Source organism: Seriola lalandi, unplaced genomic scaffold (assembly GCF_002814215.2).
Source record: "Seriola lalandi dorsalis isolate HSWRI2012SDOR001 ecotype SW California unplaced genomic scaffold, Sedor1 jcf7180002054560, whole genome shotgun sequence".
Lineage (NCBI taxonomy): Eukaryota > Metazoa > Chordata > Actinopteri > Carangiformes > Carangidae > Seriola > Seriola lalandi.
Genome location: NW_019525113.1, coordinates 1,498,965 through 1,512,929, shown reverse-complemented (window position 1 = coordinate 1,512,929; position 13,965 = coordinate 1,498,965). Strand labels below are relative to the sequence as shown.

General features: G+C 40.5%; 1 protein-coding gene across 4 annotated transcripts in view; it reads right to left on the bottom strand.

Annotated features, from left to right (window-relative positions):
• The window catches only part of treh (trehalase (brush-border membrane glycoprotein)), a 38,700-nt gene that overhangs the window by 14,936 nt on the left and 9,799 nt on the right, over positions 1–13,965 (bottom strand). For all 4 annotated transcript variants that reach the window (XR_015437853.1, XR_015437854.1, XR_015437855.1 and 1 more), the window contains one exon: positions 9,140–9,303. The gene's annotated coding sequence lies outside the window, so the exon portion shown is untranslated. The remainder of the gene's footprint in view (positions 1–9,139; positions 9,304–13,965) is intronic.

Below are 13,965 nucleotides of genomic sequence, written 5' to 3'. Positions count from 1 at the left end.
CATACACTACATGGCCGAAAGTATGTGGACAACCCCTTTTGGTACATTAGTCCCTAGGTCAGGAAGTCACTGGTCCCAGTCAAAAAATAGTGCAGCACATAAAACCACACCATGTCCTTTTAGTACATTTTTTTTTTTTTAAACAGATACAACAAACTAAATATAATGTGTTCATTAGTGAACTTTAGGTGTAATGGCAGGCATATTTTGTTATGTTTGGACAGAGCTGGGCTACATGTTTCCCCCCTGGTTTCAGTCTCCATGTGAAGCTAAGCTAACTAGCTGCTGGCTATAGCTCTGTATTTAATGGATACATAGGAGAGCAATATCAATCTTCTCATATTTCCCCAAATGTCAAACTATTCCTTTAAGGAAAATCTTAATGCTGCAGCATACTTTTATATTTTAGACAATAATGTGCTGTCCCATTTCATCCTGACAAAAGGTGTGGTGGAGCTTGACCTTCCTGCACGGAGTCCTGATCTCAACCCCATCCAACACCTTTGGGATGAACAGGAGGCAGACTTATCTCCCAACATCAGTGGCTTATGCTCTCACTAATGCTCCTCTAGCTAAACAGGAGCAAATCCCTGAAACCAGGTTTCAAAATTGTGGACATATTAGCAGCAGAGTAATACTGACATGATGGATGTAACCTTTGGGGACCCTTCATTCTGAAACCCCATTACAATTTCCCAATCACTAGGGATGGACATCGTGGATAAAAATCTATCAAGGTTTATGTAATTGCATATCTTGATATTGATACACCATATTACATAGTGATATAGTGCATATATAGTACACACTCAATTGGGAAACTGTTTATAGACACAGCAGCCAGATGAAAATGTCTGTTTTTGGCTAAACTACAGAATGAAATTGCTGAAACATTAAGATGCTTCATCTCATTGATGGAAAAAAATCCAATATTTCCGTAAAATAGTTCTGCTCGTTCACTGGCACATTGCCTGCAACGGCCTAACAAAGCAAAAGATATTAAAGGGACAGCCACCTACCATCAGTTTGCAGTCTGTTCAGCCAGTCTGGATTAAATACATCATAGAAGACAGTTTCCTTTCATGTAATTACTAACAGAAGGTGTCTGGGTAAGTATGATGTGAATCATAGTGCGCCACTTTGACAATGCAGCCTTCATTGGATGAGATGCTGCTCACTTTTATTTCACATTTGTTTTAACTTCACAAGTTTTTTTTTGTCAACAACAGCTGCATGTCAGTACCCACCCCTGCATACGCCGATTCAACATTTGCAATTCAGAAGCACACTCAACCAAAGAATCTGAGCCAAGCAAATGTGTTTCCTTTAACTTTATCTCTTACAATACAGTTGTGTTCAGCAGGTTGTTTTGCTGTTAATCAGGTTGGGAGGTAAACTCAAGGCAGATTCTGGTGAAGTCTGGCGTTGGCTGGAGTTTATTTAGCTCAATGCCACTTTGGCAGGTATCCAGCGCTGGTTTTCGGAGGTTATTTTTAATCCAAAAGGTCAAACATTGCTTGTGAATTTGGGACCTGGAAGCTGTTTTGGCCTATTAGCAAAAAATTTTAATTTCTTGCCTGATGTGAATGTTCATGTATTTATGCAGATGAGTCAACTTATACCTTCTATGAGTTCCTCTGAGGAAACTGTACCAGGAAATAAGACTAAACTGCAAAGAGAGGAGCTGGTCAGTTGCCAGAGAGCCACACAGAGGGGCCCATTTCATTTTCCTGCGCCCCTTTGCTGTCCCTGACACTCCCCCAAATGAAATGACCACTGGCAGGGATCACGGAGGATGTCTTTTATGAAAGAGTAATACTGTTGCAGCATAAACAGAAGAAAAGTTCCTGCCAGTGTCACCCCCTCCCCAGTCTCTCCTCCTGGTTAATTTCCTTGGAGCCTGCAGGGCCAGCCAGCAGGGGGATTTGACAGAGGACTTCTGACAATCCTGAGGAGAGCTGACACCGAGAGCGCCAGTCTCTCCATCGCTTGCGGCCAGATTGGAAGATGCTCAGCATGCAGAGAGCAGATGAGACAAACCAGAGGAGCCAGGAGGGCTGTTCGTGCAGAGCTGGCTAAGCCTGAAATGTCTGAGAGGGACACTGAGCACACACTGCCACACAGAGGCTGTAACTCGTACCTTGGCCAGAGCCCGCAACTAAAAAAAAACCTGTGGCCACCACATTTCTGTCTCAATCTGTATGTTGTTCAGAAATCTGATAACTATTGATTAAGTAGCTGAATATGCAAGTAGGGACACCACAAAACCAAGGTGAGCACCCGCTGTGATTTTTTTGGAAACAGTTTAGTAAAATGCAGCTCTGCAGAAATGTCTGGGTGTCACCTTCGTCTGATATCAAAGGCGATATGAGCTCAGTAACTGTGTAATTTAGCTTCTGGAGGCTCAGAAGTCGGGCGCCAATTGGCAGTCTGCAGCTCACATATTTCAGCCGTGTCTTTGTGACCTTTCACAGCAGACTTTACATTTGAATTTAAATAATAGGCAAGTTCACAATTTCAAAGTGATATTTCTGAGGCGAAATTCATCCCAACTCTTTTCTCCACTCTGTCCACCATTCTGCCACTTACAATATAAATGGGACAGAGGAATATGTGCATGCAGCCATTTGGCCCGATCAATGTCAAATCACAGTGCAGTATTCCTGAGTCAAGGGAATGAAAGCCTGTGTTTGGTTCACACAAATGTACAGTATAGGGAGAAGAATAGAGACAGGCGAGCTCAAACAACAGCATCAGGAGATGCTGAGGGTCTCTGGGCAGCAAGAGGAAAACATGTCAGTCAAGTTTGTTTGAGTTTAAGATTAATTTTTAGTGCTGCGTTGAAGCTTGGCAGATAACAATCTACATGTAATAGAAAGTGCTGTTTTGATTCCTGCGAAGAAAAGTGTGGAGAAAAATCTTGACAATTATTCGAAGGGATATTTTTTCTGTCCCACAAAGTTGCATTCTGTATTCAGTGAACGCCACCAAAAAGATGGATAAAGAAAGACTTTGACGTGCCAGACACTCATGAATCTCCGGCCGTCACAATCATTGCCCGAGCCAAGGACAACTTTATCATAAACCTTGTAGCGGACATACCTATACCCAGTATTTTAAAGCATTCAGACGCCGTAAACCTGGAAGGAGGTGGAGGGCCGAATGAGTTCTTCATATCCAGAGTAAATAACAATTGAGTTTTGAGACAGCACAAGGGTTTTTGTGACAAGCAGCAAACCCAAGTGTTGTGTGAAATTTTGCTGTAGTGGTTAAAAGCATGGTCCCAGAACCCCTGCTGGGTCACTGAGAGAATCTAGTCCTATTTAGTAGAAGTTAATGAACCAGACTAGTGATTTTGCAGGTTGTAGCCCATTTACTACAAACAACGTAAACTTTATATTAGTGCTAACCATTTTCCAAACACTGATGTTGTGTGTCCGTTCGTTTCCATTCATTTCCACATGGCCTAAAAACCAGGCTCTTGAAACTGGCTTGAGTTGTATAATCCAGCACAGTGAATCCTAATAGTGTATTAGTTTTGTCTTGTGTCGGCTTTTTAAAAGTTCCAGATTGTGCAAAGTGAACAGGTCAATGTGCTCTATAAATACTGACGAAGTATCAAAATGCTCAAACCACAGAGAAATGCACACAGCCCGTTTCCAAACACAAAAAACAAGCCGTCGGGACGACTGTAACTTTGTGATGTCACAATGAAACAGTCACTGCCCATGCACCCGGACCCACCATCCAACCTTGAAGAATTTTGTGTTCGTATGAAATCAGCTATATCTTTTATTTGATCTCTGTTAAAGGGATAGTTAGGTTAATTGTGGGCTTGTGTGAGATTCTTATCTATAGTCAGTGTATTACCTGCTGTAGATTCTGATCGTGACCTCGAAGTTTAGAGAAGAAGCCTATTTCACCCTTATCTCACCATCAGACAGCCTGCTGAATACTTTCCCTGGTTATGTCATCACCACTAGAATAATTACAGAAGGTTTTGCTGAGAAAAAAATAGATTTAGAAAGAGATCCCAGCTGTGTTTGGGCTGGACTACATTTGTAATGTTGCTTTTATATTATGATTGTATGTCTGGGGTTTAGACTTTAGTCGTTGTTGAGTAAAAATAAGCGGTAGTATTTTTCTGACATTTCAAAAACCAAAACAATTGATCAATCAATATCTTCATCAGTAATGAAAATAATCAGTTGCAGCCTGAGATACAGTAAATTAAAAGGGTTTGATTAACTGGTGTTGAGTAGATTGTTAAAGTAGAAAAAAAACTGAAATATTTCATGTCACAGACCACAAACTAACACATTCCTGTTTGATTTTGTCCCAGAATGACAGATAGCAAGAAGACAGTTTCTGATTCAGTCAGTGGTGGAAAGCAAGCAAAGCACATTTACTCAGGTTCTGTGGTAAAGGACAATTTTGAGCTACTACTTTTCATTTTATGCTACTTGAAACTTCCAGTCAACTACGTTTCAGAGGGAAATATTGCACTTTATACATTTATTTGACAAATTTAGTAAACAGTTTATTTTAAGATGAAGATTTTACACAGTGGGTAATATAACATGCTTTTAAAATAAAACGCAGTGTTACAAATTAAACCAGTGGTTTCCAACCTTTTCATACAAAAAGCAGTGTGTAGTCATCATCACATTTCAGATGTTGATGAGTAGTTAACAGCTCCTCCAAATACTGATTTTCCCTCTATTTTTCTGATATAGTTTCATTTTAATAGAAATCAGAATTTATTTTCCCTCCTCCATTAATCATCGCATGACCCCTCAGATCTGTCTGGTGTCCCTGTATTTAAAACTCTATATAGTCTAGTTCAAACTAACTCCACCTCCAGCAGCTACAACAGTAACCTGCTGCTTTCACACCGATGCTTCACTATTAATCATCTAATAATGTCATATGTAATATTGTATCAGTCGGGGGGGCCAAACCAGTACTTTACTGGTGTTTTTACTTAAGTGAAGGGTCTGAATACTTTTTCCACCATTGGATTTATTACCAAATTAACTTTGGTCATCATTAATGAGGACATGATAGCAGAGAGAATGAAACCTCATCAGAATACTTCTTCATTGCTGTAATTGTGATCATTTCTAGTGAATTGAATTTCATTTGTTAAACTACTCCTAATCCTACCAGAAACCTCCTGGATCCCCCTCCAGGATCCCTCCTGGGGGTCCCTAGATCCCACTCTGTGAACCGCCCTCCCTCCACCCCCTACTCTCCGCTAATCTGTGAGACTAAATTATTCATATTCAAACCTGATTAAGAGCTGAGGTTGTTTCACATTCAAATAGCAGATAGTGTTGGTAACAGCCCCCATGAGGTCGTGGAGATGTCTCTCTCTCTCCCTCTCTCTCAGTTCTAATTCTATATATTCACATCTGGCTGCCAAGGTGAGAGAGCTGAAAAGAGCCAAATAATGAAGTGTGGGAGTGAGAATGTGTCCAGGGCAGCCCTGACCACTGTTCCTTCGACTAATGGTGGCCATGTCCAGCCTCTGATTAATTAAACATCCCTTGGGGTCAGGGAGTCATGGAAGGCAATGTAATTTATCATCTGGCTGATGTGTAATGGAGTGTGGCCTACTGCAGAGTCTCTCATTAAGAGTGATAAACTCAGTTGTTGCATCCAAGGCCTCTCCACAATTCAGTGAGGCCAGGGAAGGCACAGCGCAGGGACGTGTCGTCTCACAGAACTGCTGCTATTTGCTAATGGAAACCAAACGAGTGTAATCCTAATCGCCTGCTTTCACCTTGAACTGAACGGAACAATAGCGGCTTTCGCCAACTTCAAGGACTAACAATATAGTCTGAAAGCTTTTGGGGGATGGTTTTTTTTTTATGTTTGCAGAGGGTAGAATAAATAATATAAGCACTAAATTTGAAGCAAATGAATCACCTTTACAAACACTGCTACGACTGTGGGTTACATTAGTTTGGATGACAGTTATAGCAACATCTGCACGTGTCTGTCAGATCTCTGTTCAGTTCAATTTGTGAACAGTCCTCTACTTTGATGCTGCAGTTTGTGTTTGTCATATCCACTCCTGATTTTTGAGACAATTTGACCCCTTCGGAGCCTCACACCCAATCATGACTCGTCATTTCTAGATTTATGTGACATCAAATTATAACTAATGACTGAATTTTTGTAACATGGGGGCAGTTGAAACAAACTGTAAACAACAATGAGCTATTATCCCCTTTTCACAGAGGTATAGTGAACTTGCTCGCATGCAGTTGTCAATTTAGACATCTCGGAGTTACCGAGCAACATTATCGTTATCTGTAATTGTGTTTCTGTCCACCTGCTGAGTGCAATTCCAATATTCACTCTCCTGTTAACAGTTTTCAGTCTCCACTAACTCCTGAGAAAAATGTCTGGATCTTTAGTTGCTGAATGCTTCAACAGCTAGTTGCCTCTTGGTGCTGATGCTATAAAGCTCTGTAAAGCTTAGAGGAACTGCAGAAAGCAGATAATTCTCATCATAAAAAGGACCCCTTTTTCGTTTCATATATATATATATATATATATATATATATATATATACTCATTTAACCAATTGTTATCAGTAAAAATGTTGACTATATCTGCTTTAAAGTTGCTGAACTAACTAGTCTGAAAGTTTCCCGTAACTACTGCAGGTTTGCCAAAAAGAGGATTAAGAAAAAGCAGGAAAGGTTCAACATTTCTGAATTACGTGTACATTAAACATATGAACTGGCCAGCTAACAACTAACACATAGCAACCACAAATGCATACAGATATAGGTCATACAAGCGTTGACGACATATGTGACACTTTGCATTCGCCGCTTCCACTAGTGTGTCTGTACCCTGTATTTAGGTGCCGTCTCAGAAAATTGTCCCTCTCTCTCTGTGTGGCTCATGTTCTGGATAAACAGCGATAAGCAAGTCCAAAACCACAACTAGCCGTCTTCCTCTGAGACAGAGAGAAGCTGTCTAACTTGTTTAGTAACACCAGATTCTGAAAATCCTTCAGTGGACTAAAGTAGAGCTCAATGATCTGACGCTAGCCACGGTCACATTCCTCTCCCCACTTTTCAAAACTTAGCTCATCTACTCTAAATAATGGAAATGTAACAATACTTCAGTTGAAACGAAGGGATGAAGAGGGACCAATATGATGCAACTATTACAAGATAAGAGACTATGAAATCTCTTTCATCTTTGTGTAATGATGTGGTGTGGGAAAAACCTCACCGTGGACTGGAGGTTTTTCCCTGCTCGGGCATTATCTATGATATGAATTATTGAAAATATTGATTATATTGACAGTTTTGCTTTCATATGCAATCACAGATTCACCTGTTGGATTGCTAAATCTCAGCGAACCAATTAATCAAGTTTCACTTTCTGTTTTTCCTCTTTCATGTGGACTCAGATCTGTCAGCCCCCTCATATGAAACGGATTACTTTGTTCTTGTTTTATAAGGGTCAGAAGCCAAAAAAAAAAAAAAGTGCTGCCTTTTAACATCTATTTGCAAAGCAGCAAAGCACTGAGCGAGACGGAGACTTCCCGACACTCTATAAATTAGTACAGCCTGTGATCAGCTCTTCCCTTTTGCCCTCGTTGGTAAATGGCAGCAACGTGACCTGAGGAGCATGGCGCCGCTCATCGCCTGCCTTTTTCCCGGCCTATCCTGCTGAGCTGCGTAGGCGTGACTCAACTGAACTTCCCCCTGCCAGGCAGAGAACAGCCATGAGGCCCCGCAGCTATACTCCTGCCGGAATATCAGAGCATCTGTCCCCCCTGCGGCTTGCCTTTCAAACAGCGCAAGGCCATCTTCTCCCAGCACCAGCATTTTTCAAAGGCAGAGCCAACGCTTGGGGAATATATTATCATCACATCCCGAGCCCATCTGGTGGCGCAACACCTGGGAGGGCGTTTTTAACTGATTCTCGAGCCCACACCAAGAGAGAAACTCCTGCCCAGCAACACTAATAAAGAATACCTCTGTCAACGTGAATTGTTAAACATTAAAATTAATTTTCATGCACCCTCTTTTCACCACCTTCCAGAGGTGAAGAGTAAAGGTGACATCTGATAAGAAAATGGCTTTTTTTTTTTTTTTTTTTTTTTTTTTTTGCTTCTTTTATCTGAGTTCTGATAGCAGATATTAAAGAGGATGAAAGGAAGCAAGAGCTATTTCCTTGTGGCCATTGCACAAAAATCACAAAGGTGCGGCAATGAATAGCGTGCTGGGTTATAATATGTCAGAAGATCTGGCAAATTTTCATTTAGAATAGATGACAATCATAAGCAATAAAAGCTGTGAAACTCCAATATTTCCTTAAAATGAAACCCCCCTTTCTTTCCTCCTGAAGGATGTTTTGGCTGGATTTGCTGATTACATGGTTCGCATAGCTTTGACAAAAGAGGAAATTGGTTTCTTCATTATTCTGTTCCACTGGGACACAATGGGTCTCAAGTGGACAAAGATGGTCTTGACCTGACCTTCGTAAATATTCAGATGTTGTGCATTCCTAATGAGGGACATGAAACAAAGGGACGAGCGACAGAAATCACCTCAGCACATCTGTGTGTTTGTTTTTTTTTTCTCCAAGAGAGAATAAATTAGCTTCCTCATCACCTTTGCCAAAGTGTGTATGTTAATTACAGCATGATGCGGCTCTGGTATGTGAACACAGAATCACACATTTGCTCGTTAACAGGTGCACAAGAACTATAACACTTATAGTGTATTGATCAGCTGAGCTGGAATAGAAATCATTTGTCTTGTAATTGACTCTGATTCATTTCTCTCTGTGTGAAATGAAAGAAAGGGACGGCGCTTTCTGCTCTGTGTGCAGGAATGCTGTTAGTTCAGACATGTTGGAATACAAATCAGATGTCAGGGAATCAGTCTTAGCCAAAGTTCACTTTACTCATGCACGCTTCTTTACGTCTACACATGTAAACTGTGTGCACTTACTCTATCCTTCTGTGTCTTCCCTTTGTGTTGCTCTCCACCAATTAGATTTTGCCAAGTCTGTCGTCAACTACCGCTGCTGTGAGATGTTAAAAATGTTCTTTATCTGCCGTTTCAAGGTGTCAGCTCTGGGCTATAGTTACGTGACTCACCTCCTGTATTCATCGTGAGCCAAAGTGGAATGGAGCTCCAGGTGCTGTTCAACATGCTCGTCAGGAAGTCCCGCCCCGGGTCTATCCAGCCTTTCAATTGAAGACCAACACTAGGAGGAGTGTCTCCGCTCAGCACAGGGTCATCAACGTGTTCCCAGGGTTCTCTGTTCACACAACACAGAAAATGCTGTCTATTACTACCTAGGTCTTTTTTCTATCAGTTGTAACATTGTACTCACCAGTTTATTTGGTGAGACACACTGATGGCCACCATCATTTTTTTTCTTTTGTTTTTATTGAGTGAGTTATTTGTTTCTTAATTTTTCCATTCTTCCAGTGATATTAGTTCTTATGGAGCATGTTTTAGGTCATCTAATCATCTCAGCCGCTGTTTTTCCTCCCATCATGTTCAACTGTTTTAACAAGTCTGTTCAAATAGAGGTGGACGTGGTGCGAGAGGTAGTCTGTGCTCTAATCATGTGTCATTATTCTCGCATTCAGCAACAGCACAGCGTTTGATTTAAAAAAAAAAATAAAAAAAAAAAAAGTTGTGAAAGAAGGATGGAGAAAGTAGCAATCCCCATCTCATCTCCCTGTACAAAGCAAAACCTGCTGATTATCCCCATCACTGTGGCGATAGGCGAGATGTACATTCGCTTTAAACTGTTAATAAATTACTTACATATGTCCGCATTGTGGCAAACTGAATCTTTTCTGCATCTAATAAGTAGATTGTTCCCTTGCTGGCCTTTGTGTCACATGTGGTTTTACACTGTATCACCTGCTTGTGTTTATACTGGTCCTCATGTATCATAAATGGTTTAATGGTGTCTATTCTATTAGGAAAGACTTTCATAATTATTCCACTGTCTGTGTTAACAGTAATGGGCAATAGCAGGAGGGAGGTGGTATCTTTGTCAGGTTTTTAACAGCGTTTTGCTTCTGCTAACATGCAAGTGTAATGGGATTTTGAAGTGTGATTTTTTTTTTATTTTTTATTATTGTTATAACATGAGGTCAAATGATGGTTTAACTAAAATGTGTCAACATCACCTGTGGTTTATTGTATATCACTGCAAATGCACAAGCTGCTGTATGAATATCAAAATGGCAGCATGACTACCAGTCTAAAGCTATTATGTAACACCGCATATATTAGCAACACACATTCTAAAATCTCCTATTTTTTTGTTCCTGATATTTGTGCAACACAATTATATTTGAAAGCATCTTGTACAGGACATAAAGTTTAAATATTACTTGCATTATATCTATTATACAATTATGTATTTTTGAAATATAATAAACCTGACATATGTAGATTATGACCTTTTGTACCATATGTTTAGGGAACATGGAGCTGTTCTCAGTTTGAAAAGATAATACATGCACTGAAGGAATACAGGCCCTGGGAATCGTACAGTAGGTGCACTCCAAGAAGCCATATGCTCAGTTTATTCACCACCAGTGTGCAGATTCCAGTGGGATGGAATCATTAACTCTCGATGGGGTCCAATCACTGAAGAGTATCTGTTTATGTCTCTGCACTAATGTCATAAACACAGTCACACATCGCTGTGTACCAGTGCAAACAACACTCCTCTCTCCTGTTTGAGATGTAATTCAGCTCTGAATCTGATCTGAATTTTAAATGGTAAATTCTAACAACAAAAACTAAAGTGTGTTACTTAAAGCTGGAGTGGAGAACGGTGAAGCCTCTGTGTTGATTGATGAGGCCTTTTTGATTACAAGTGAGAAATGTCATCTTCTCCTTATTACCTCTGTATTTATCACTGGTAGGCAGCTGAATGAATATCGACTATGCCTGGAATAACAGCTTACAAAGCACAAAGTCTGGGCTATTCAAACATTGCTCCCCTGCAAATGCAGACTCATGAGCTCCACTGAAATCCTCCTCCCAATAATTTAATTTCCCTCCTCCTTTTCCTCCACTCCTCCTTGTGCGTCCTCACTTCTCCTGATCCCTTTCTCGTCTGTGGAGCTGCGAACCCCGTGTTCTTTCCCTCAGGATCCCCCACCATATGCCGCTCTATCCTTCCTACCTTCAGCATCACACTTCTCTGCTGTGGAATTAATATTTCACAGGCGGCTCCTCAGCCATTTTTCTTCCTGACGAATTGGAGGTGAGAAAGAAAGTTTCCGACCAGCCACAGAACAATAAATATTAAAGTGTTTCCCTTGGAACTTCTCCAATCTAGCGCTCCTTATGTACACTGTCAAACACATGCTCTCGTGCCATTTCTCTCTTTCCCTGTCTTTCTCTCGCTGCTTATCTATCCATCTATCCCTCCCATCTCATCTGCTGCACCATCTGTGCAGCTGTAATAAGCAAGACTCCTCATGTGCTCTCTTTCAGTCCCTTGCTTTCTCTTGCCTCCTGATTCTGGCTCATCCCCCCCTCTCCAGGCATGGCCTCCACCGCCTGGCTGTTTGACTGACTTGTCTGTGTCCCACGATGGCCCTACCACAAAGTCAGACTTGCCGTGTGCAAAAACGGCTCAGACGCTGCTGTCACACACTACGTTGCTGCCATTACGCAGCAAGCCTCACCAGTTGACACAGCGCTGCTTTCATCTTTGGGTGAAAGAAAAGGCTGCGGGCGTAAATGTGATAACCTTACATGTGCTCTCTCTGTGGCACGTACAAGATGCATGATCACTCTCAATTACTCCGATAAAAACAAAACCATCTCCCTCTCATGGTGAAGAGCGAACAGCCCTGGATCTGACAATTCAAGTCCTCACCACCGGCACACTATCGATCCGAGTCAGTCATCATACTGACATCCCACTCAGCTGGATAATGGAAAAATCAGTGTAACATATTGTCTGTGATTCTCTTGGCTTATGGGTCAAACACAACAAAAACATCTTCCAAGACAAAGCCAGAGTATATGATTAGTTTTTTTTTCCTTTAACAATGTAAAGTGTCTGGTAAGAGCCTTCCATCAGCAGGCAAGGACACTGTGCCACGCTGCAAATGGCTGATGGGCTTTTGTGGTGTCCATATTGATTGTATGCCCGCCAGAACAAAATGGCATGACCAGGAAAACAAAGCATGTCATCCAAAACAGAGCTCTGCTGCCTCACAGAGGCACGTTCGGGCAAGAGTCCTAAATATTACGGATTTAAAAAAAAAAAAAAGAAATAAAAAAAAAAGAAAAAGAAACCTGAGTTTATCCTGCTGAGATGACGGGATGATTTTAGTTAAAATGGGTTTGTCTGACGAAGGAAATTGGTTGAAACACAAACACAGCAGCTGTGCAATAAAGGTTTGTTGAACCCAACAAGGTTTAGTGCTGGAAAAAAGAGAACCATAGTTGTACCCATTTCTAGGTAACTATCTATTGTTCATTGTTTTTGTTTGACCATCTGTCTGCTTGTGGCGCTACTGTTCTCTTTTTAGACTGTAAATCCGTATATTTTAGCTAATTGTACGATATTGTCAATTGTGTTGTCTCTTTTGTGTTGTTTTTGCTGTTGTATGCATCTCTTCTTACTATACATCACAATCAACGTATTTCAATATAGTATTTTACTCTACATTCATATCTGTAGTGTATTCTGGTTGTATGATAATGAAAACTGTGTTTTAATTAAACTAAACATGTAAAAGTCAGTTCAATCAGTTTCATGCTTTGTATGGGAACTATATTAAATTGCATTGTCCCTATTAAATAAAGGAAGAAAAGAAAATAGGTTCTCAGGGCCTTTGGTGTATGTGAAAGTGGTTTTTCTTTCTTATTCTGAACGATATGATACCAGTTAGAAAAGAAGTTCGAAAAGTTTTGTTTATTTCACACCAGAGGAAGCTTTAATTGTGTTGTTGTGTATCATCTTCTGGTTGGTTTAAAGTGGGCGAGGCTCAGTTGGAGAAATATGGTATTTCATACTTCTGTTCACCAATCAGGTTTTAGCTACATTGAAATAAAAAATGTGACGATAGATGTGTTGTGCTTGTGTTGCGAGTGCTGTCAATTACATTCAATTAAATCACACCCAAACAGTTCTGAAGCAGATTTGCTGCATTTTTGAATATTAAATTCCTTATAACTAACTTTTATGAATTTTAGTTGTTGCATATTTAGTCATAAATACTTGATGTAATAGAAAAATACTTACAATTTAAACCCACGTTTTCAGGGTCTTTGAAGCAGCTGAAATTTCAAATACAGACAGAAATATAAAGCCAGAATGTATCCATAGCGGCACTTGACAATATTACACAGAAATAGGTAAGAGCCAGCCAAGAGCCTTGTGAACTGCATAAGCAAGGTGAATTGCTTTTGATACAGTTTTTTTTATTTTCGAGAGATTCCTCTTGTGCTCAAGTTCAAGGTTGCAGATCAGCTGAGACAATATTACATTTTCTCTCACTGATAGCTCCTTCCTTTAGATTGGATTTTAAAATCTCCTCTTAAGCAGGAGAAATTCTATAGCAATGATTCTGCCAGAGTTATTGATTATAAAAAGCCTGATATCTCCGGACAGTGCAGAATCAATATTACTAAGCTATCTCATATCTATCTGTATAACGCCTCCAGTTAGCCAATCCTTCCAGTTTAGAGGTCAAGGAGTTGGTCAAATCTCCAAACAATTTAGCTGCTAAGCCAGAAACAAAGCAATTTTTTGAGGCGGCCGCGGTCATAATTAGGCAAATACATTACACAGGGAGACAGGCATGATCCCTCAATGAGTTATTGATTAGAGCATATTGAATGGGAGTCAGTAGTAGCTGAGGAGCCATCTCTGGCTCTCTCATCCCCACACTGTGGGTCTTCACAGACTGCGGGGATGTGGGTGGGT